This window comes from Miniopterus natalensis, chromosome 9 (genome assembly GCF_054644295.1).
Source record: "Miniopterus natalensis isolate mMinNat1 chromosome 9, mMinNat1.hap1, whole genome shotgun sequence".
NCBI lineage: Eukaryota > Metazoa > Chordata > Mammalia > Chiroptera > Miniopteridae > Miniopterus > Miniopterus natalensis.
The window spans coordinates 65,786,632-65,809,676 of NC_142089.1; the positions used below are offsets into that span (position 1 = coordinate 65,786,632).

Genomic DNA, 23,045 nt, shown 5'->3' on the forward strand with positions numbered 1-23,045 from the left:
TAGTGCAGTGTGTGGGTGGCAGGGGATCTGGGACCAGGGCCCGGCTGGAATAAATATTTTCAAGTCCACAGTCCATGACCATGTGGCAGGTCTCACTGAACATAGTCCTGACTCTAAATGGAAAGAGTTTAGAGAGGCTACATTTTTGAGTTCATGTTTTAAAAATAATAAAAACATTAATGGGTGAAATTCTGCATTTTTGAAATTTTAATAATACCTAACTATACTTTTGTGGATTTCCCTAGTTGTGACAAAATAAGCTAGGGAGAGGGCTGTCAACAGGAAGGAGGGAAATTCTACAGCACAGAATGGAGTGCTGTTCACCAGGTGGGGCAAAAGTAAGCTTACAGTTGTTCGTAAGTAAAATAATGCAATAATTAATAAATAATAATATAAGATCACACTCTGTGTTTCCAGTACTCACAACTGTAAACTTACTTTCCCCCACCCTGTATGTTTCCAGTTTCTGACATGAGTAAGAGGAATAATAATACTAATAACAACAACGACAACAACAACACTGGGGGCTTAAATCTAAGTTGATTTGGGGGAAAAAGCGATTAATTTCTTACTTCTTACAGATGTAGCAATGAAAATTCATTCTTCATTCAACAAAACTTGATCTTCACACAAGTCTTGAATGATTTACTCCAACTTCATAAGAAATGTCGAAGAGACCTGTAAGATAAGGCCAAGTTGTCATTTTTAAAAAAGAAACTACAGAGAAGTCTGAATAACTGTGTGGTGCCATTCAAACATGTTTGATGGTTGATGGCCCTTCAAAATTATAATTATACACTTGAACTTTAAAAATCTGTATTATGTACATTTATTTAAAAGTTGATTCAACCACAGAATGAAGCCTTTTAGCATCATGAAAACTCACATTTTACAATCGCATAACCGTGTTTCTCTTTACTTTAGTTCTGTAACTCAGAAAAGACTCTTGTGATGATTTTTCTTATATTTAGGATTTTGCATAAAGTCTGATGCCGTCATTAATAAAGATTGCAATGAAAAGTAACTATAGTTACAACCCTCTTGTCATCTAAAAATAATTGTCAGGAAGTAGCTGTCTTGATGAAATGTTTAGTTATCATCTCCTTGATCATGTCTAACCACAACCTGAATAAAAAAATTTCCTAAGGACAGCAACATCATAAGCCTTTCACTTATTTTGATCTGATTCTAAATATCCATTGAGAGATTTTTGCCCTCCCACTCACCCCCAAACAGAGAGCTGGTTGCAAATTGGAGCAAATGCTGACACAGATTTGCATTTTCCAGGATTCGTCAAAGCACAAGTAAGAGCTCCATGGCCTCCCACGGAGTGGCCAAAAATAGCCAATTTTCCATGGTCCACTGGAAAATTGGCATTTATCAGTGGGGGAAGCTTATTCATTATGTAAGAGTACATTCTGTAGATAGTTTTTCAAGTATCCACATAAAATCCAGCCCCAGTGCCCAAGTCCCAGATCGTGTCTTTACCTGGTCTCTGGAGCAGTGCTGACCAGGCTGCGCCCTGAGCCCTCAGCCCACTGGCTGATTCCTGGTAGCATTTGCTGTGTGTGTTTTCAGGCAGCAGCCAGCCCAGTTCATCAACGTTTTCAGTTCCTGGCTTTGGAAGTAAGCAGACAGCAAATTTCATTTTGCATGTTATTTTAAACCTGGCATGTTCAGGCACCTTCAGCAACCCTCTAGAGAGCAGTGCCGCCCAAAAGAACTTTCTGGGGTGATGAAGTTCACCTAAGTTTGATGTGAAAAGTTCAGGTGTGTGTCCCTCCTCCCGCCCGCTTCATCTCCAGAGCAGAAGCCTCCACCGCCACCGCCAGCACCCACTTTCTTTATCAGTCACCCTGTGGCGAGGACAGGAGAGTTAAAACAGCAATCGGGGGAAGAATGGCAATCAAACAGATTTCTAGCAAGTTCTCTCGGGTTGCTCTGTTCAACATGGTAGCCACTAGACACGTGGCTATTATAATTTAAATTAATTTAATGCATTAATTAAAATAAAATAAAATGAACAATTTAGCTCTTCACTGGACACTTTTCAAGGGCACAGTAGCCACATATGCTGGTGGCGACTGCTTTGCACAGCACAGCGTTTGGTCGATCAGTAGGTTGCAGGAGGAAAAGAGTTGAGAGGAGAAAAGGGTTCTGCCACTTAAACAGCCCATCTCTGACACTCCTTCCTCCTCATCACCGTCATCTAATGTTTCTAAGGTTTTGTTTTGAAACATGTCTTTATTGATTTCAGAGAGAGGAAGGGAGAGGGAGAGGGAGATAGAAACATCAATGATGAGAGTCATTGATCGGCTGCCTCCTGCGGGCCCTGACCGGGAATCAAACCGCGATCTCCTGGATCCTAGGTCGATGCTCAACCGCTGAGCCACGGTCTGCAGTTTAAACTCATCAGTGTGGCTTCTCATTTATGTAATATATTTATATATTAAGGAGGTCAAACGCTTTTCAGATATTGCTTTCTTAGCAGCTTTCTTGATGGATAATTGACATAAAAATAAATTACACATATTTAAATTGCATCATTTGTTAAGTGTTGGCATCTATATACGCCTACGAAACCATCACCACAGCCAAGATAATGAGAGTATCCGTCACCCCCGAGAGTTTCCTCTGGCATTTTTGTAATCTTCTTTCCTTGCCCCCCACGCCCCTTCTCCCATTCCCGAGCACCCACTGATCTGCTTTCTGTAATTTCTGATTAGTTTCCAATTTCTAGAATTTTACATAAGTGGAACCAAGCAGCTGGTTTTCTTTTTTTTGTCAGGCTTTTTTCACTTGGCATAATTGTTTGAAAGTCACGGTGGTCTTTTTGTTGCCGAGTAGTGTTCCATTTTATGGATATCCCTCAATTTGTTTATCCATCCCTGTGTTGAAGGGCGGCTGGAGAGTCTGGGAATATACAAATAAAGCTGCTATGAACATTTGTGTATGAGTCTTTGTATGAATGTATGCTTTACTTCCTCTCAAGTAAATACCTAGGAGTGGGATGACTGGGCCACACGGTACAGGTGTTTGGAAACTTTTAAAGAAACCAACAAAATGCTTTCCAAGTTGGTTGTAACATTTCATATTTCCACCAGGAGTGTATGACAGTTTCGGTTGCTCCGTGTCTTCATCAGCACTTGGTGTGTTCAGTCTTTCCAATTTTAGACATTTGGATCTCTAATGAAAATTCCCATTGCTCCCTTCTAAGCTTTTATTTCTTCATTTGACAGGCATGTTTGAGCATATGACATTGTTTTTTGTTATTTTTTATTAAAGTCACCAAAGTGATGGGTTAATGATTTTGGGGGGAAATATATGAAATAACATCAATTTTTACTTTATGGTGAGGTGTCAACTAAGGAAATAACAACAACAAAAATGGATGGAAAACAGATTTTTTTATATACCTGGATGCAACCCCCTTTAAAACCTGGTTACCCCATAGTTGTTGGATAACCTACTATCCTTATTTTTTGCATATGAAGCCCTATTAAAGGATTAATAAGGCACAGAGATGGTTTTATATAAAGGAGAAAATTTTTTACTTATTTTATTTTTAGTTTTTAATGTTTGAGTTTTTAGAGTGAGAGGAAGGGAAAGGGAGAGATACAAACAGTAATAAAAGAGAAACATTGATCAGCTGCTTCCTGCACATCCCCTACTGGGGATGGAGCCCACAACCCCAGTATGTGCCCTGACCTGGAATCAAACTGGCAACTGAGCCACATCAGCCGGGCAAAGGAAAAAATTTAAAAAAAACAAATTTTAAAATTTTAAATAAACTTGCTCTTGACAAAATTTAAATAGTACATAAATAACTATGAGTAGAATGTAAATTGTAAAAATCTTCTCCTACTCTCAGCTACTGCAAATCTTTCCCATTGTGTCACTGTGTAAAATCATGAGTAAGAGTGTGTCTCTGTATTTCTCAAAAATATCTTTACATAAAATAAGCACAGTTAAAGATGTTCATATCCATCATTAAAGAAATGTAAATTAAAATTATAATGAGATATCATCCTTTAAAATGACTAAAATAATAAAAAGAAAAATCTGACAATACCAAGTGCTGACAAAGATGAAGAACAACTAGAAGCCCCATACATTGGTGGTGGGAAAGCAAAATGACATTGCTATAAGTGTGACAATTTCTTATAAAGTTTAACATATACTTACAATATGACCCATCAATTCTACTCTCAAGTAACAAAGCTCATGTTTACACAGAACCTATACATGAATGTTTATAGTGGCTTTTTTTCATAACTGCTAAAATCTGGAAACAACCTAAGTGTTCCTCAACTGGAAAATGGATAAACAAACTGTGGCCCCTCTATCTAATGAAACCCTCCTCATACACAGTGCTGTTAGACTGCAAAATGATGAGGACATTTTGGAAAACTGTTTGGCAATTTCTCAAGATGCTAAGCATAGATTTTACTTATGACCCGGAAATAAAAACATATGATCACGTAAAAAAGTCTATGCTAATGTTCATAACAACATTATATCTAAAAAGTGGAAATAACCTAAATATTCATCAATGAGTGAATGGATAAATAAAATGTGGTATATTCATATGACAAAATATTATTCAGCCCTGAAAAGACATGAAGTACCAATACAAGATATGAAATGGATGAACATAGAAAACATAATCTAAGTGAAAGAAGTGAGGCACAAAAGGTCATATACTGTACAATTAAATTTATGTGAAATGTCCAGAATAAGCAAATCAAAGACATAAAGTAGATTGGTGGTTTCCAAGCACTGTGTGTGGGCAGACCATAATAGGGAACAATTGTTAATGAGAATGGGTCCTTAGAGGGTTGATAGAAATGAAAATGTTCTAGGATTAGATGGTTTTGAGTTAATTTTTTCATATGGAATGATGCAAAGGTTCAATTTCATTTAAGGTAAATTGATTTCAATAAAGTGTCAAGAGAATTAAATGAAGATAGGATAGCCATGGCCAGTGTGGCTCAGGGGTTAGAGTGTCAGCCTACACACTGGAGAGTCTTGGGTTCGATTCCTAGGGCATGTACCTGGTTTCAGGTTCAATCCCCAGCCCAGTCTGGGTGCGTGGGGGAGGCAATAAATCCACATGTCTCTCTCACATCGATGTTTCTCTCTTTCTCTCTCTCAACCTTCCCTCCCTCCCTTCCATTCTCTCTAAAAATTAATGAAAAAGATATCTTTGGAGAGAATTAACAAAAAAAAAAAAAAAAAAAATGAAGATAGGATAGTCTTTTCATAGCAACGAGTCCACTATATCCATATGCAAAAAAACCCCACCATGGAATAAATTAAGTAATATAAACCAACAAACATAGAATCTTGCTTTACACTATACTCAAAAATGAATTCCAAAGGAGCTAAAGATAAACCTCTATAAAAAAATCATAGGAATAAGTCTTCATGCATTTGAGTTAGCAAAGAATTCAGCCATGACACCAAAGCACAAGCTCTAAAATTTTTTTAAAAATCGATAAATTGGACTTTATTAAAAATTAAAAATGTGTGCTTCAAAAGATAAGATTAAGAAAATGAAAAGATAAACTTGGGAGAAATATTTGTAAATCATATATCTGATAAAGAACATGTATGCAGAGTCTATTAAGAACTCTTACAACTGAAAAATGAGAAGACAACCTAATTAAAAACAGACAACAAAGTTGAATAGACATTTTACCAAAGAAGACATATGAATGACTGGTAGGCACATAGAAAAGTGCTCAAAATCATTAGGGAAATTAATTTAAAGTCACAACAAAATGTCATTATATGCATACTAAGAATTTAAACATATGTGACTCCCATATTTTACTCCTAAGAATCTAGCCAAGAGAAATGAAAACATAGGTCCATAAAAACTTACTCATAAATGTTACCTGCATTATTTTAATGACCCCAAACTGAAAACATCCAAGTCATCAACCAATAGACAAATGGATAAACAAACTGAAGTATATCTATACAAATGAAGTACTATTCAGCATTAAAAAAATACTGCTACGTGTTACAACACAGATAAACTTCAAAAGCATTATTGTAAATGAGAGAAGCAAGATGCAAGAGACTACATACTGCATGACTCTTGTTTATTTGAAGTGTCCACAAAATGTAAGTTTAGAGTCAGAGGCTGATCAGTGTTTGCCTAGGGCCAGTGCTGGGAACGGGAATTGATTGAAAATGAGCTTGAGGGGAAAAGTAGATTTTGATGGTTACACAACTCGATAATTTACTAAAACTCATTGAATTGTATACTTGCGGTAGATAAATTTTATGGAATGTAAATTATACTTCAATGAAGTTATTTTAAAAATTCTGGGCTGTTTTCTCATACAACAAGACATCTGGGTGTAGACATTCTACATCTAGTAAATGGTTTGACCATGTTGCCAGGATTCATCCACTCTTTTTCTCTTTTCAGTCTGCCATTCTAATGGGGTTCGCTTTCATCCTCATGCGGGTTGCCCCGTGAGCCTGCCACGAATCTAGGCACCATATTCACACTCAACTCAGAAAGAAGGGAGGGGGAGGAAAGAGAATGCTGATAGTAGTGTGTGTTCCTTTCCCCTCATAAGCTCTAAGTAGGCTTTATCTTCCATCTTATTGGACAGACCTGCTAAACATGGTTCATTTTGGCTTATAGGCTTTCTTCAGGGAGGCAAGGAAGAGATGCTGGCAAGGATTGTTAGGATATCCAACCAAGAATTTCCAACACTCTTCTTTTCTCCAAGGAATAAATAATAGATTTCATGATATTGAATGGTATCAAACTATTTATGTAGATAGTTTCTGAAGGAAGGGATGTCACTGGTATAGAAATCATTCTAAAGATATCTTTTCTTCTTACAACCACAAAGCTTTGTTATATAAGTTTCTCTTTTGATGTAAAAATACAGGTTCAACTTTACAAAGATGGGAAGGACCTCAAAATAAATATTAGAATAGCTGCAGCTTTCATTCTTAAAATACTTTTTAGTAAGAATGCAAATTTAGACAGCTGATCAAAATAGTTGGCAAAAGGGCAGGAAAAAGAAACAAATACTCCTTTATTTTAAGGTACCAAGCCCAAACCAGCCTTAAATACCTCTGTAAAATCTTTTATGAAGAAAGATTCTCTCCAGGTGTCAAATGCTACAGGCATTTGTTTTTCTTCTCTAAGTACTCAACTAACTTTGTTCCCCGACTTCCAGTTGAGGAGGCTTGCTTAACTCATCAGAGACTATAAGCATATCTCTTTCCAATGCAAAGCTGAGTGGTGTCTCCATTGGTAGCTTGAAATCAACCACAGTGGGAGTATTTACACCCTAGAAATTGGCAAATGCTAAAAACCAGTGTTGTGTGTTTTTTAAAATTTCTGGAGAGTAAACAACTATTAGCATACTTCTGTCCACTTGCATCAGTTTTTAGAGTGACAGCATTGCACACACACACAACACAAATTTCTCCCTCCCATATACAACATGAATCCCCATAATGAATCTATTTGCTCTTTCCTTTGAAGGTTTATTTTTTTCCTCACTTGACAACAGCATGCACACGAACACCAACAGCAAAATTAAGGCAGCCTGTAGCAATTTTATGGCCTACAAAAATTAAGCCATGAAAATATTAGGTTGAGTAATTTGATTTTGGGGGGGGGGGGGTGAGAGGATGGTTAAAAAGTAAACACATGGCACAGTAGTTTTGTATAAGAGCAACATGAAATCTTTTGGCAGAAAAGCTCCCATTAACGTCAGTAAAGTCGGCAGGCACAGTACAAAGTATAGTCCCTGCATGGAGCTAGGTGCAGAAAATTTATCTACAGCCCTGTCCCTGCTGCCTAGGAGGTGAGGGATTTTGTTCTGGAATACCATCAAAAACTCCTGTCAGAGTGGTATATAATTGTGTACGGTAGGGGAATCGCTATACCACGGCTACCAGTTTCTCAAATGGTAGCAGCCATCCTTGCTACTGGGTGCCATTGCATGATCGTGGCCAGGGTCCGAGGGTGGAGGAATGAAAAGGAGCTCTACTGGCCCCACTGGGATGAGGCTGAGGTTGAGCACAAAGGATTCCGTCTGCTTCAGGCACACAATTCTAAGCCATCTTCAACAAGACTGGTCCAGACTAGATGTTCATCACCTCTTTCAGATTTGGAAATTAGGGAGGTACCTGTAACAAAGGAGTAGATGCCATATTCACGGACGCAGAAATCCCTCGGACCACCAACTTTACTTCCCATGCCTATTGTAAGACTATCATTCTTGACAGAATTGGTCAAGTGAATAAAAATATTTATTTAAGCTATGATATCATATTTCTTAAACATTAAAAATCACAGGTCAGTTATTAACCCATGTCATAAAATTGTACATTTTTAGAATCCCATAATTAGCTTTAAAGGCTGTCAACCTGATGCTTTTCCACTCAATTAACCAAGAGGTAGTTCTCTGCTTGAACATATCCAGCAATAGGGAACACAATACCTCGCAAAACAACCCATTTTATGGTTAGACAGGCCAACAGGAAATGCTATACTTCACAAAACAATCCATTTTATAGAGACCTGAAATTTGTCTTCATGAAACTTACCCTCTTTGGTCCTAGTTTGAATCTTGAGAAAAAATTTCAACTATGTAATTGTGAACGAGAACAGAGGGTCTATAGAAAGTAATTTCACAGGATGATCTGACCAAAAATTCCTAACTGGGCAGGTCATATGGGTAGTAATGTCTGTTATAAGTTCTTTGTTCATAGTTACTGTGCATCTAGTTTAACACGCCATTGAAATAAGCCTTAACCCTCCTCAGGAAAGTACAGTCTGGTTAACTCTCCTGTAATCCAACCCTGCCTTGCTCTCTATCACCTCCACATAACCTTCCTTAAATTCCCTCCCTAATTTCAAATGCATAAAAGAAACCAAAACACTGTTATTCTCTGAAGCATTGGAAATCTTGCTCCTTGGCATATGTCAGCAGTTTGGCTCAAATGAACTCATACAAGTTTTTATACGTGTGGACGTTTCTTATATCAACATAATCAAATGTGGATAGCAGTATATTCTTAGCTTATTTGGAGTGTCCGTCCGCTGAAGTCCCTGTCTTGTCAAAATAGATTTTATTGAACCATGTTTCCCTCATTTTGTACTTGTGTTGTTGGATTTCTAAATTTAAGGGTAGGGCTTTAATCCCAAATCAATTTCATTCTCTTAGATTTGATCAACATTTCCAGACAGTCAAGACGTTTCTGAATTCCTAGTTTTAGAATCGAAAGAATTAGCTATTTTTTTCCAGCCTCACATCATTTGAAAATTTGATAACATGCACTTTTGGTTTTCCTATGAAAGGCACAAGTAAAAAATATTTTTAAAATAATACCCGGGACAGAGTTCTGGCTCACACCACAAGACACCTCTCTTGGTAGTGAATGGAGATCTGGATTTGGTTGTTTCTAACAATTACAAATCTGCCTGATTGTCCTTGGATCCAATCCCTTGATAAGGATATTCTGATATAATAAGAAATATATATATTTTGGCCTTTGTCCTCAATTCCTGGCACAGAGCTCCTAAAACCCTTGTAATTTCCTAAGTGATAAAGTGATAGAAGCATTTTTTGTTATCATATTTGCTTTTTGTTCCCAGTTTCTGAAATAGCTCCAAAGCAATAAAGGGGAAAGAAGTCTCTTTTGTTAGTCATAACAAACCCTGGTCAACCACATCTGAATTTATGTTAATGAGGTGACTTTTGGAAAGCCTGTAAGGATGAGGGCTGGTGGCCAAGGGAATCTAGCATGTGATTAGAAAGTTGGAACTTTCATCCCCACCTCCTGACCTCCAGGGAAGAGAGAGCGGGGCCAGAGGTTGAGTTAATTATTAATGGCTAATGATTTAATTAGTCATGCCTACATAATGAAGTCTCTATAAAGACTCTAACTGAAGGGGTCTGGAGAATTTCCTGGTTGGTGAACCCATCAAGGTTTTGGGAGGGCAGAGAAGCTCTGAACCCCTTCCCTATGCATCTCTTCCATCTGGCTGTTTCTGATTGTGTCCTTTATTATAAATAAATAAATATATATATAAAGTATATATATTTATTACTATAATAAAAAGTAATAGTAAGTAAACTGTTTTCCAGAGTTTTGTGAGCTGCTCTAGAAAGTTGTCAAACCTGATGAGAGGGTCCTAGGACACTAGTCAGAAGTACTGGAGGCCCAAACTGGTGACTGGCATCTGAAAGGGGGGGGTCTGTGCTAGCTCTAGGCAGTTAGTGTCAGAATTACTTGGTGTGGAAAACCCACGCATTTGGTGTCAAAAGTAGTGTGAGGAGAAGTAGTATTGAGATAGGGTATATGGGGAAAGGGCTATAACTGATAAGCGCTACAAGGATTGTCAAGAAGATAGTAAGACCAACTCCCAATAGATTTATGGCTTAGAACCCTAGAAGAACAGCTGGATCCAATATAGAGACTAATTTCACCCTAAGGTAACCCCTAGCCTTATTATATACTCATTGTAATAAATTAGCATACTAAACCACACACCCGGGCTGCCAGGATCAGAAACCAAAAGCCTATATAAGGCTGAAGGGGCTCTTCTGAGAAGTCTCCACCCCTTTCCAGGAAAAATTATGGATATTCCTCCCCCTTATTGAATGCCCTACCCCTAAATTAAACGAGCCTCAGCACAAGAGGTAACTTCCACTGGGGAGGGGGTTGCTCTGTCTGTAGAGTAATCACTCTGTCTCACAGCCTCACTAATAAACTTTTTCACTTTAAACTCTATGCTGGCTCCTGTCTGAATTCTTTACTGCAGGAAGCCAGGAACCCAGAGTGGAGTAGAGACCTTCAGGTCCCCGGGCCCCCGGAACACCTGCATAGTATTAGAGAAAACAGAAGTTTTCTTTTAGATAAACAGATGAACCCATGGCAACTTTCGCTGGTCACCTTTGCCTTTCTATTAAAAACAATCACAAAATTGTAAATAAATTCTTTTTGTTAAAGTATGTAAAATACAGGAGGAAAATGACCGAAAAGTTGAAGTTCCCTTTTCACTCCCAGACTCTAGCCCCATGTCTTTAGTCAGAGGAAAGCCCTGTGAAATTGACGGGTATCCTGCTGGATACTTTCTTATATATTTACATGTATGTATTGATATACATGTTTGTTTCTTTAAAACTGTACTGGATAGGGTTCTATATTATCTCTTTTAATAAAATACCTGAGGATTTTCCATAACAGCAAATAGTCTCTATCATGACTTTGAAATGGTCCTCAGTTTACCATAACCTACTTTACTTCTCCCCTACTGATAGACATTTAGGTTGTTGTCAAAATTTTGCTTTTATAAACAATACAATTATGAACATCCTTTCCTCTTCAGGCAAATGAGAAAAAATTCATTTCTAGAAATAGAATTGCTGTGATGAAAGGCATGCACATTTTAAAAGCCTAATGAATATTATACATTTTCCCCCAATTTGTATTTCTTTCAAGCGTATAGCCTAGCTATGCAAAGTGCAGTCCAACAGCAAACAGAACTGGCATCATCCAGGAGCTTGTCAGCAATGTGGACGCTCAGGCCCCAGCCAGACCCACTGAGTCAGCATCCGCTGTTCAACGTGATTCCGACGACTCACACGCTCCTTCGAGTTTGATGAGCACTGCTGTGTTCTTTCTCTCACTAAGATGTTATCAGTCTTTTTCATTTCCACCCATTCCCCTTTGTCTTCCAAGTACTTACCTATTCACTTAATAATATCTCCTAGCCTTCTGTCTGCCATCTCTGCTGAATGCGTAGACTGATCACTCGCAGACTCTACCTTGTGAGCAAGAAGGTAACAGTTTCATTAAAAACATTTTTTTTTTTGTCATGTGTTTTGTTCTCCAAGATGCCTTAAGGACAATTTACAATCATTTGATAAATTCATTTGCTCATTGCCTCCGTTTTCTGGGACATAATTTATCTGGGTTGGGAGACCTAAATTTATTTAGAGCAGCGAGGTGTTCTTTTGACTTGTCTCTGTGCTGGACTCTGCAGGGAATTCACAGACCACCTGGACGATATTTCAGAGCCATCGGAGATGCGCGTGCCACCCTTGAGAGAGGCTATCTCAGGGGATCATTTAACAAACGCTCACGAAACTTCTACGTTCATTTTGTTGGCTGGTTCTTTAAGAAGGGGTTGCCCCCTCTGTCTTCCACCTGGCACCATGCTTCCAGGCAAAGAGCTCCTCTCTTGCTTCCTATGGAAGGAAGGCAGAGTTGCACTAATTGGAGTGGACGGTTCCCAAGTTATTGCCTAAAATGACTTTGTATGCACCTTTTTTAGTCACTCTTTGACTTTTGAGCGGCTAATAAATATTCATTGACTGCCGACTGCATCCTGGATACCTTGTTTATAAGCATTAAGTTAGTTTCTTAATCCTCAGAGCGGCCCTGTAAAATACGATTCACTATTAGCCATTTTCCAGAATGGGAATTGGGAGGTTGAGTAAATAATAGTAAATGGTATGATCTGGCTTGACTGTTAAATACCACCCTATACCGCCTACAAGCGACCAGAGGAACTATTGAGATCAGAAAGGGACATGGCAGGACAGAGGACTTTTTATGCAAAGCATCACTTTGATTGAGTAAAGAGTATGATAGAAAATGTTGGCATTTATGGCATTAGTAAATATAAAACTAAAACGAGATTGCTGTATCTGTAAACATAAGTAGCATTCTTGGGTCTATTTGTTCCTATGAATACTCTGTTTCCTGGGGAGCTTGAGGCTCAGACTTGACAACAGTTTCTATTTATAGATTTCCTGAAAGAGTAAAGTCAAAGAAAAAATTAACTCATGATTCTCACCCCTCGTTAAAGAGATTGCTGTGGATGCGGGGGGGGGGGGGGGGGGTTCTGGCGCTCACTATGAGAGCTAACTTACCTTCCTGGTCCTCCTTTGAAATCAGTTTCAATGAAAAGTATATATTTTCTTCTCAGTACTTTTGGGGGGAGGGCATGTGTGTGTAAGTGTGTGTGTGGTTATTATAATATCCAAGATCTTAGTAATTATTGTTCAAAGAACTGTGACACATTTTTAAAAAGATTTCCCAGAAGCTAGGGATTCTCTTTTCTCAAATACCTAATATACTCTCAGCAATAATTTATACATTAGGAGAATCTGAAAAAATTATGCAAGTCCTATATTACTTTAAGGCTTTTTGGGGGGCATTTTTCGAATTTGAGCCTCATCACAAACATACATTCTACCTAAAATTAGTTAGCTGCACTTTGTTGGCTCAACTGGCTTCGATACTGAAAAATAAAAAGAGAAAATGAAGAAGAGCAATGATATATAAAGTAAACCAAAAATATAGCCCTCCCCCCAAAAAAACCCTGGTTGGGTGGCTTAGTTGGTGGGAGAGTTGTCCCATACCCCAAAGGGTTGTGGGTTCCATCCCCGGTCAGGGTGAGTATGCGAGACAACTGGTCCATGTTTCTCTCTCACACCAGTGTTTCTCTCTCTTTCTCTCTCTCTCTTTCTAAAAATTAATAAAAACATATTATCAAGTGAGGATTAAAAAGAGGGGGGAATAAATCTATTCCACTAATGAAATAGTCATAATGGCCCCTGTTTGATGAATCTTCCCAACTAAAGCCCCCAAGGAAGTCTGTGAGTGAAACATTTTAGGTGAAACAAAAGATCATAGGAAATTACAAGAAAAAAATTTATTTGAGAGGTAAAGATGATGAGCTGGAGGAAGTAATCATGTTCCCATATTATGTTACTGGGAATAAGAACCTAGAGATTCTCTTGCAAAATGAAGTGATAACTTGAGTAATTTTAAAAATTAATTAAATTCAAATATATAGTAATTGGTTAAATATAATTTTCAAAAACCATAAAATTATGATTTTTATACACATATAAATTTAATATGTGTTGAACAGCTTAATTAACTCATTAATTAATAAGGGAACCAGTAAAATGTTATAACTGGTTCCAAGGAGAAATAAAAAAGCAGAGGCATAGGTAGGCCATGAAACAGATTTGCAAATAGATGCAAAATTGGTTATTTTTGCAGGATAAAGAACAGAAAGCAATTGTCTCTCCACTTGACAGAACATATTTGCGTGTCTACTGACAAAAAAATTTGCATTGTGGTATTATCTACCACTTACAGAGTTATAAAGCAGCTCAATGGCAATAACAGATACACGCCCAGAAGAACCAGATAATCCAGGGGCGGGCGACATAAGCAAAACATAATTTTCCTTTGAAAACATCTTTTGGTACATTTCAAAGTCTTTCACAATTTTTTCCTACATAGGAGATATAAATACAAACCTAATTATCCCTGTAATTGCCTAAAGTTCTTACAGTTGCGCCCCTCCACCCCATCCGTGGTGTTGCTTTCTGTGGTTTCAGTTATTGGGGTCAGCTGTTTTCTGAAAATATTAACTGGAAAATTCCAGAAATACAGACTTTTGTTTTAAACTTCGTGCTGTTCTGAGTGAGCTGTCCCATTCTGTCCCGCCCGGGTGTAAATCATCTCTTTGTCCAGTATCTCCTTGCTGCAGACACTCCCCACCTGTTAGTCACTTGGTAACCGTCTTGGTTATCAGGGAGAGAGCACATTCACATAACTTTTATTATAGTATATTATTCTAACTGTTTCATTTTATTATTAGTTATTGCTGCTTATCTCTTACTGTGCTTAATTTATAAAGTAAACCTTATCATGGGTATGTGTGGATAGGAAAACCAGTATATAGAGGGTTTGGTACTATCCGCTATTTCAGGGTCCTGGAACATATCCCCCCTGGATAAGGGCGACTGCTGTAGATGGTATTTCTGATGTAGATGTAATCTTATCAGATATGATTTTAATTCAAGTAGAGAAATGGTATATATATTTATTTATTTCAATGGTGAAGGCCCATCTTTTATTTGCAGAAGCAGAAGATTAAAATGGTTATCGAGTGCTCACACCCTCTCTTGGGGTGTGCAGCTCTTGTGGTTTTATAATGAGATCATGCTAGATGGGAGGGCAGAGCCAGGACTGGGAGGTGAAAGTTGGGGGACAGCGGACTTTGAATCTTTGGTGGGTCTTCTCTCTGGAGTTATCAAAAAAAATGTCAAGAATCATTTCAAAAATTTTCAGTACTTCTGGAAATTTATTTATAAATTCTTCTAAATCTTGGAAAATGTTATCTTTTTATCAGATCATTATATTAATGGTGTCTCTCAGATGAGCCATTAATTTTCTGAGTTTTTCTCTTCTGGCCACCTGATCCAAGAGTTGTATAGTTACATATACTTTGCATGAACCTTTTCTTTCATTTATTCTTTATATTTTTTTATCTTAAAGTTCAAATTGCCTTTTTACCACCAGTAATATACAATAGTAAAGAAATTGTTCAGATGTAGCTCTCATGTTCTGATCAAAACGGTTTCTCTCAAGGTGATTCACATTCTCACACCTTCAAAAATGTGCAAACATTTATGTCGTTACTAATATACCAGCAAAGCTCCAGCTGTACCAAAGGCCAGAAATAGAATTAGAGCAGTGATCTAATTAGCATTGTATGTACTAAAAGACACTGGTGGGTATTTTTTATATTTACCACTTGGGAATGGGAGGGGAGCGTTTGTCAAGTTTAAAACCCAAAGCATCAACAAGATTCTACCCAAGTCTTTTGGAATTCACATAGTATTACTACCGGCAGCATGCAATGTCATCTTTTAGAAACATAAAAACCGGCACCAGAGAACAAATTGCTCTGCTTCTGGGGTAAAAAATTGAGTGCATTTTGGCTTTTGAGCTTTTTAGAGCAACAAAATTGCTTCTCCTCAGACTGAGAAGCTATAATTGTAACTCTGATAAAAAGATTTCTTGAGACAAATTCTTCTTTTAAAATGCCTTGATTAGATTGTTTACCCTTAACTTAAAATCATGCTACCAGTGAGGCTTTGTACAAAACTGAGTTAGTGTCTTGACTGTTTTTCTGCAGGGTTTAAACGCTAGTGCTCTTTGGGCTGGTCACCTCCACTCCTTCAATGTGCCTGGTTGACGTGACTTCACGCTTGCCGGGGAATTTATGGCTTAGGATGGTTTGGTCTGTCTGCCTTTCAAAAAGCTTTGCAGAGGTCACTGGGAATGAGCACCATGGAGTGGAATGGAAGTGGCTCTCCACAAATTTTGTCATCTATTTTTTTTCTCTCCTTCCTCAGTTTTTTTCACATGCTAATGGTGGCTACTAAAAGCATCTTTCATTCCTTAAGCCCAGCAGCTGGTCTGCTTCAGGAAGAGACAGTTGTGCTTGGGCAGTGGAGAGGCATCGAGGCCCATCAGAGCTTCGCAGGGAGTCTTGAACCAGAGAGGTGTGGGTTTGAATTCCAGCTCTAGTGTTTTATAGCCTCGTGACCTGGGACAAGTCCCTTTATTTTCAGTTTCCTCATCTATAAAATAGAGATGATGAGATTAGTACCTACTTCAGTGGGTTATTTTAGAGAATAAATGAGCTCACTTTTGTAAAATGCTTTAGAACACAGCTTGGCACTTGGTACATGTTATACATTTTGAATTAATAAAATTAATTGCTTTTAATTGTGAAAGCTAGAAAAAAGCTAAACGTCCATCAATAGGAGGCTGGTTAAATCAGATGAAGTACATTCATAAAGGAGTATATGATGCAAATATTAGAAAGAATGTGGCAAGTTGCCCTGTCTAAGTTGGGAAGACCTCCAAGAAAAGACCCCACATACATATACGTATGTGCATAGAAAATGAAGTCTGGAAGAATACCCAGGTAACTAGACTCGATTATTTCTGAGTGACACAAAGAGAGATGTGAAAATTCAGGAGGCTTATTTTAATATATATGTTTATACACACACACACACGTATATATGTGTGTATATATATATATATATATATTCCCTTTTGCTCTATTAAAAAATTTAACCCAGTTTCAGTTATTACCTTTTCATGAAAAAATCTAGTTAATTATGATTTTTAGGGAAATAAGATATTTGTGAAAAATTAAGGACATGAACTGAAATTTGTTCCCTAAAAAATACAAATATAAGAGATCTGAACTTTGCTGTTGTTTTTTGTGTTAAACACACTTAAGTGTTTTCTTGGGAACTGGAAGCTAGCACTGGGAATTCTCAACCCTCATTCTCTTCTCCAAGGCATGATTTGGGGCATGACGTAGTCAATACCCACTATAACTGAGGTGCATTTTATTACTTATAAGTATGAAATTGAATGTGCTTCAGTCTGCCTATCTCCACTTAGGAGTATCCATTCACTTTTGCAAGAGATGGGTCCATGTTAAGGGGATAACAGAGCCAGAAGTGAGTAGCCGCAAGGAGAGCACAGAAAGCTAGTGATTCCTTATAAACTGGTGGCCCGCTTGCCCCAAACATTTTCCCCATTAGTCTGCTGGGATGGCTAGAATTCCCACCATCAGTCACTCCTTAGAGTCACTGGACAGGGGCTTTAATAGAGAGGAAATCACTATGCATAGAAAGCAAAAAATGAAGAAGTTGAAGTGAGTGAGGTGAGGGAGCTCCAGTGGGTGTGAACTTCAGAGGCATCCAGCCATGAGGACACTTATGTGGTCAAAATTAGGTTTGGATCCTGACTCGGATGCTATTACATGCCCACCCTGGGAGTTAGTTCATATCACTGAGCCTCGTTTCCTTCCTCTGCAGAATGAGTCTAATATGGGTAGTATGCATGATAATACAAAAAAACCTGTTTTTACTGTGTATCCCCAGAGCCCAGAGCAGCACCTGGCATATAATAGGTAGTCAATAAGTATTTGTTGGATAAAATAATGAATGAAGTGAGGTAATATAAACTACTTGAAAGTAGGAGGTGGCCAGCATATCTTAGTCTCGTCTTCTGGTTTCTCCGGGCATTTGACAATGATGTGTAATGGATACCATGGGATTAATAACTGCCTTCAATGACTATAATCAAGGGTGGATTAATGAATCACTGTCAGTATGGTGATGCGTTTGAAGACTTACCACGGCGCTTTGTTCTTTTCATCTATTAAACATTTCTGTCATTTACTTGGGTAGAGTATAAATGGCGTAGTTCATAAAAGATTTTGCATGACGCCAAGCTGAAAGGATTATTGGAGGAAAGATTCGGGAGATTTTGATTGATTAACTTCAGGGACAGAAATAAGATGAGATGTAGCAGGATAAATTTAAAATCTTGCTTTTGGGTCCAAAATCCCCTGAAGCATATGAACATGATGGAGGAGACTTTGTTTAATAGCTGTGTATGTGGACAAACCACAGAAGTTTTTGCTTTCAATAAACTCAATATGTACCAACTCCAAATATTGTTTGGATAAATAGGTCATGCAATCTTGAGGAGCATGAATGGAAGCATGGTATCAACTAAGCATGATACCAACTCAGGTTAGAGCATTGTCCCAATTTACTATGTGGTTACTGGATGGCTGCATTCCACTCTCAGAGTCCCAGTTCAAAACCAGTATATGAAAACAAACCAGTTTGAGTTTAGAGATGAGTGATCAGGATCATGATGAAACTAGGCACTATGTGTGAGAGTCTTGATTCAAGAAATAGAAAATCTAGTGTGAAGGAAAAACTTGGATGAGCATAAAAATGTTGTTAGGCTGTCATATGGGAAAGAAATTAGGTTTGATCTACGAGGCAGAAACAGGCAAACTATCTTTCAGGGGGGAATTACTAGAGAGATTTTTGTCTCAGCATAAGGAAGACTTTTTATGGGTAAAATCTGTCCAAAGATGGGATAAACAATAGTGTTTTTCTTCATTGTGAAAAGAATGCATGGCCTTTTGAAAAATCAGAAAACAAAAACTGTTGGAATATAAACATTGTTAATATTTGGGAACCTCACCATCTGCTTAAACTCAAACATGCTAGTGCATTGTTGAAAAAAGTTTCGAGTGTAATAGTTCACTAAACTTGGCAGATGTTCATACCGTGGTTGGTCCAGACCTCTGTAGTGAAGTTACAGACAGGATGGCACTTAGATTAAATAATATTCTGGGCCTTCAAATCTTAGAGTCTATTATCTTATAAATACAGGAAGCATCGATTCTGTTGAGCTCCTAGCTCAGTCACCAACCTTAGCTCTAAGCCTCTGGTGAATATGTGAGTGTCAGCTCAATCCTTGGACTCTAACGGGCTCTATCCACAGCTGGTTAACTAGAATGGAAAGCTGATGCCGTTGCCAAGCAACGGAGATTGGGCTAAATATGCCTCCCTTTGCTAGTGTACCAGATAAGTGGATAAACAATCATTCTTTTGAGTATGACTCAATGTTATCCTATGGGTATACTTCTAAAATGAATGAAAAAACCAAGGCAGATAGGTAATTCAGGACGAAAATTTCTATTGCTAAATAATCTAATAATTTTAAAAGCCCACATGGCTTGACCCATGCGAATAATTTCGTCCATTTTCCATCTACTGTGTGAGTAGGACAAGGTCTCAGCACACTAACTACATTTACCCTTGAGTAGGCAGTGTATGGCGTAGCACCAACGACTGAAAAAGAAGGCAATAGAACCGGTGGTGAGTACCCGACTGTATTTGTTCTATAATTTGGAGTTGATTTGTAAGTCGGGATGTCTTTTTTTAGAATCTTGGACCGTAGTCAGTAGCTGCTAGCAAGACAATGAGGTCAGTTTCTGGCAGCAATGAAATGGTTGTTTCCCCAACGAGACTGTGAGCTCTTGAGGGCATTTATTTTTGTATTTCACCATGCCCAGAAAGCATAGAGTGCTAAATATTAATTTATTATGATTATGTATCAAATATGGCTTTGACATAATGTATATTCACTTATGTTTCTCAAATTTATAAGCACAAAATACACATGTTATACTAAATATATAGAATAATACAGATACCAATCAAGATACCTAAAACGATGCAAATGTATCCTCTGAATATATTTATTATTATTATTGTGACACTTTAAAGCTTCAGCCAAGGAAAGCATTTTTCATGAAACTGTGCTGAAATATTGATATTCATTTATCAAACCTCTTTCAACAAGTCAGTGCCATGCTGTGTTTAAAAGATGGTGATGCTTCAAAATATTAAGAGTTTATATTTCAACACTTTTCTTTTTCTGATTTTAAAAAATGACATGTATTCTTTTTATAATGAAAAAAACCATCATTTTACATTAAAAAAAAGAAGAAGAAGAAAAGAAAAACAAGCAATGTTCCAACTATTCCCAGTGGAGAGGGTGACATTTGCCTAAATCATTCTAAACTAGCCACTTGGTGCCCATATGGTGGGGATGAGAAGCGGGGATGGGATGGAGATCCTGAACACTGAGGTTGAAGGCTCTCTGCTGATCAGGTCTGCCCTAGACTTGGCCTGGTATGAAGGGCTGGCAGCCACACTTCAGTCACCAAGGAGCCCGCAGTGGCTGCCGCTACAGCTTTCCTCCCATCTCCCCACTCCACACATCCTGCTGAGCTGTCCCCCGCCCCCCCTTCCCTCCTGTGATTTCTAAGGGTTTTGCACTGCCAACAGCTTTATGGGGTCACCAGACCAAGAGGCTCTCTGCTACTACACTGTCACAATTCTAGTTGTTGAACATTACTACCATCCTTATTTACAGATAAAGAGGTAAGTGGCTGGGCCAAGATTTGTTTTCTCAGTCTGCTGTACACAAAGCCATTACATGACATTTTGAGAAAGACTGTTTAGAGAAGAGAGGCTCATGGGTCACTGGTTCTCCCAGTGCCAAGGGTGGGTAAGCAGGAGCACCGTGCCCCCTCCAACACTGTCCCTGGTGGAGAAAGCACTAGCCTGGTTTGCACCCCCTCCCACCAAGTTCCATTCTTCTGATGTGCCTTCGCACCTCTCCCATTAGGACAATCAGTCCCCTTCTGTTTGGGAGCCTTTTTCTCTCTCCCCTAGCCCTTCCTAGTGCCCAGCCACTTGCCAGGGAAGACCCCTGCCCTCCCTCCCCTTGTGGCCAGCCCTGCTGGTTTTGTAAGATACTGGGTTGGTGCACAGCGATTTATTTCCTAGTAATTTAAACCGGTCCAGCATCGTTGGTTTTATTTAATGGACGCGAGATGTTAGAGGTTTTCAAGTGATTAAACATGCAGACTATGAAAACCAGAACCAAAAAAACCACAGAGGCTTTATTTAATTTAAATCACCATCCTCTCTACTGTTCTCTCTCTTACACGGCCAGAGACGACTCTACTTTAATCAGAGCCTTCCCATCTTTCCCATTCCTCTGGGAGCTTCTAAAGACCATGAGCTCTTTAAGAACACAATCATGTCTCAGTCCCTTTTTCATCGTAGCACCTAGCACAGTGCCTGACCCCTGGCCCAGAGGTACGCGTGAAGCTGATGGGGAGAGCACCACTGGCGTATGATCTCCGTAAGGAGGTGTTGGGGTTCAAGCTGATGAAGACCTGGGAGTGAACGTTGCCTGTACCACTAGTTTACAGTCTTGGGAAAGTGACTCAGCTCATCTGCGCTTTGATTCTGAGTAACATAAGTAGGTTGAGCTGTGTGTTCTTTACGGTGCCTTCCCCACAACCTTCCGAGCCTATGGGAAGGCGTGTTTCCATAGAGAACGGCGACATTCTGCTGGAGTCCCCAGTTCATGTCACCAGTAGCACCTGCCAGCTCTTACACAGCTCGAATTTGATGCGCATAATTTACCACTTGAGAGGAAACTCATGTGCGCATAACAAGAAATAAAGGGAAGCAAACAGAAAACCAGGCCCGGCATCATTACAAATAATCATGGGAACTCTGGAATCAAGTTTTAGACAAAAGTAGCTATTTATCATAATTTGGTTGAAGCCAGCCTGGAGACCTACTAACAAGTATATAATGTGATCCTGTCATATGTAATAAGTAGCTTTAGGAAGGAGATTCTTTATTATGTTTGAAGGATTCTACTACTTATAGAGGTATGAAAACGTTAATATTCAGAATCTAAAGAATATACAGACTCTTTTTAGGAGACTTTTTCTAAGGCAAAATGAGACGAATGATACCAATATGCTTGCATGCGCACGCAAGAGAATTTTTAAAAATCCAATTAATTCTTAATTTAAGACGTTGTCTTAGTAACTACTATTTCAAGATGCTGAGTGCTTGCAACATAATTCAGAGCTTCACCAAGGCAGGAGAAAAATAGAAAAAGACAGACCTTAAAATACCTTTGCCAATTAAATCCTGAATTATTTTTGATTCTGAGAATAGTCAGTCATTTTATTTAAGTTGTTAAGAATGATAAAGAACACATTGACTTTTTTATGCTTCCACTTATATTTTCATTGTTTCAAAATCGTCATTATTTGGGGTTTCATCTAATCTCCTTTTCTTCCAAAGCCAAGATGTTAAAAATAGATATAAAGAAGAGCTTAATACTGGATCTTTATCTTGAAGGCTAATGTCAAAATAATGGAGTTCATGACCCAAGTCACCAAATTCCCATAATTCCAGGACAATCTCAAGAAATATATAAGAAGAGAAAAGCAAGTGATGCACGGGAGCCAGAAACCACACACCAAAACCGGATAATACTTTCTTATTCTCTCTTGGTAATGAGAAATTCATTTTAAAGGGCACAGAGAGAAGCTGACTGAGTGGATTCAGAGCAAACCTCAGAGGTTTATTTAAAATTCCAATATATTCAGCAATAAAAAAGAATGAAATCTTGCCATTTGCAGCAACATGAATGGACCTAGAGGGTATTATGCTAAGTGAAATAAGTCGACAAAGAAAAGTACTATATGACTTCAGTTATATGTGGAATCCAACAAAACAAAGCAAACAAATAAATAAAACAGAAACAGACATAGATATAGAGAACAAGCTGATGGTTGCCCAAGGGGAGTGGGGTGGGGTTCTGGAAACTTAAAAATTTTTAAAAATTCCAATAACTGCCCTTTATTAAGCCTTTTCTTATATGGTAGGTTCTTGTGGAAGGTCCTGCTCATTGGTTATGAAAAAAGCTATTTCCAACTCTCTTTCCCTTGACATCTGCACTAC

At 38.3% G+C, this 23,045-nt stretch overlaps 1 pseudogene; it reads right to left on the reverse strand.

The window, feature by feature from the left end:
• Nucleotides 1-1,114: 1,114 nt before the first annotated feature.
• Nucleotides 1,115-21,333, reverse strand: LOC148092495 (S-formylglutathione hydrolase pseudogene; annotated as a pseudogene).
• Nucleotides 21,334-23,045: the final 1,712 nt, after the last annotated feature.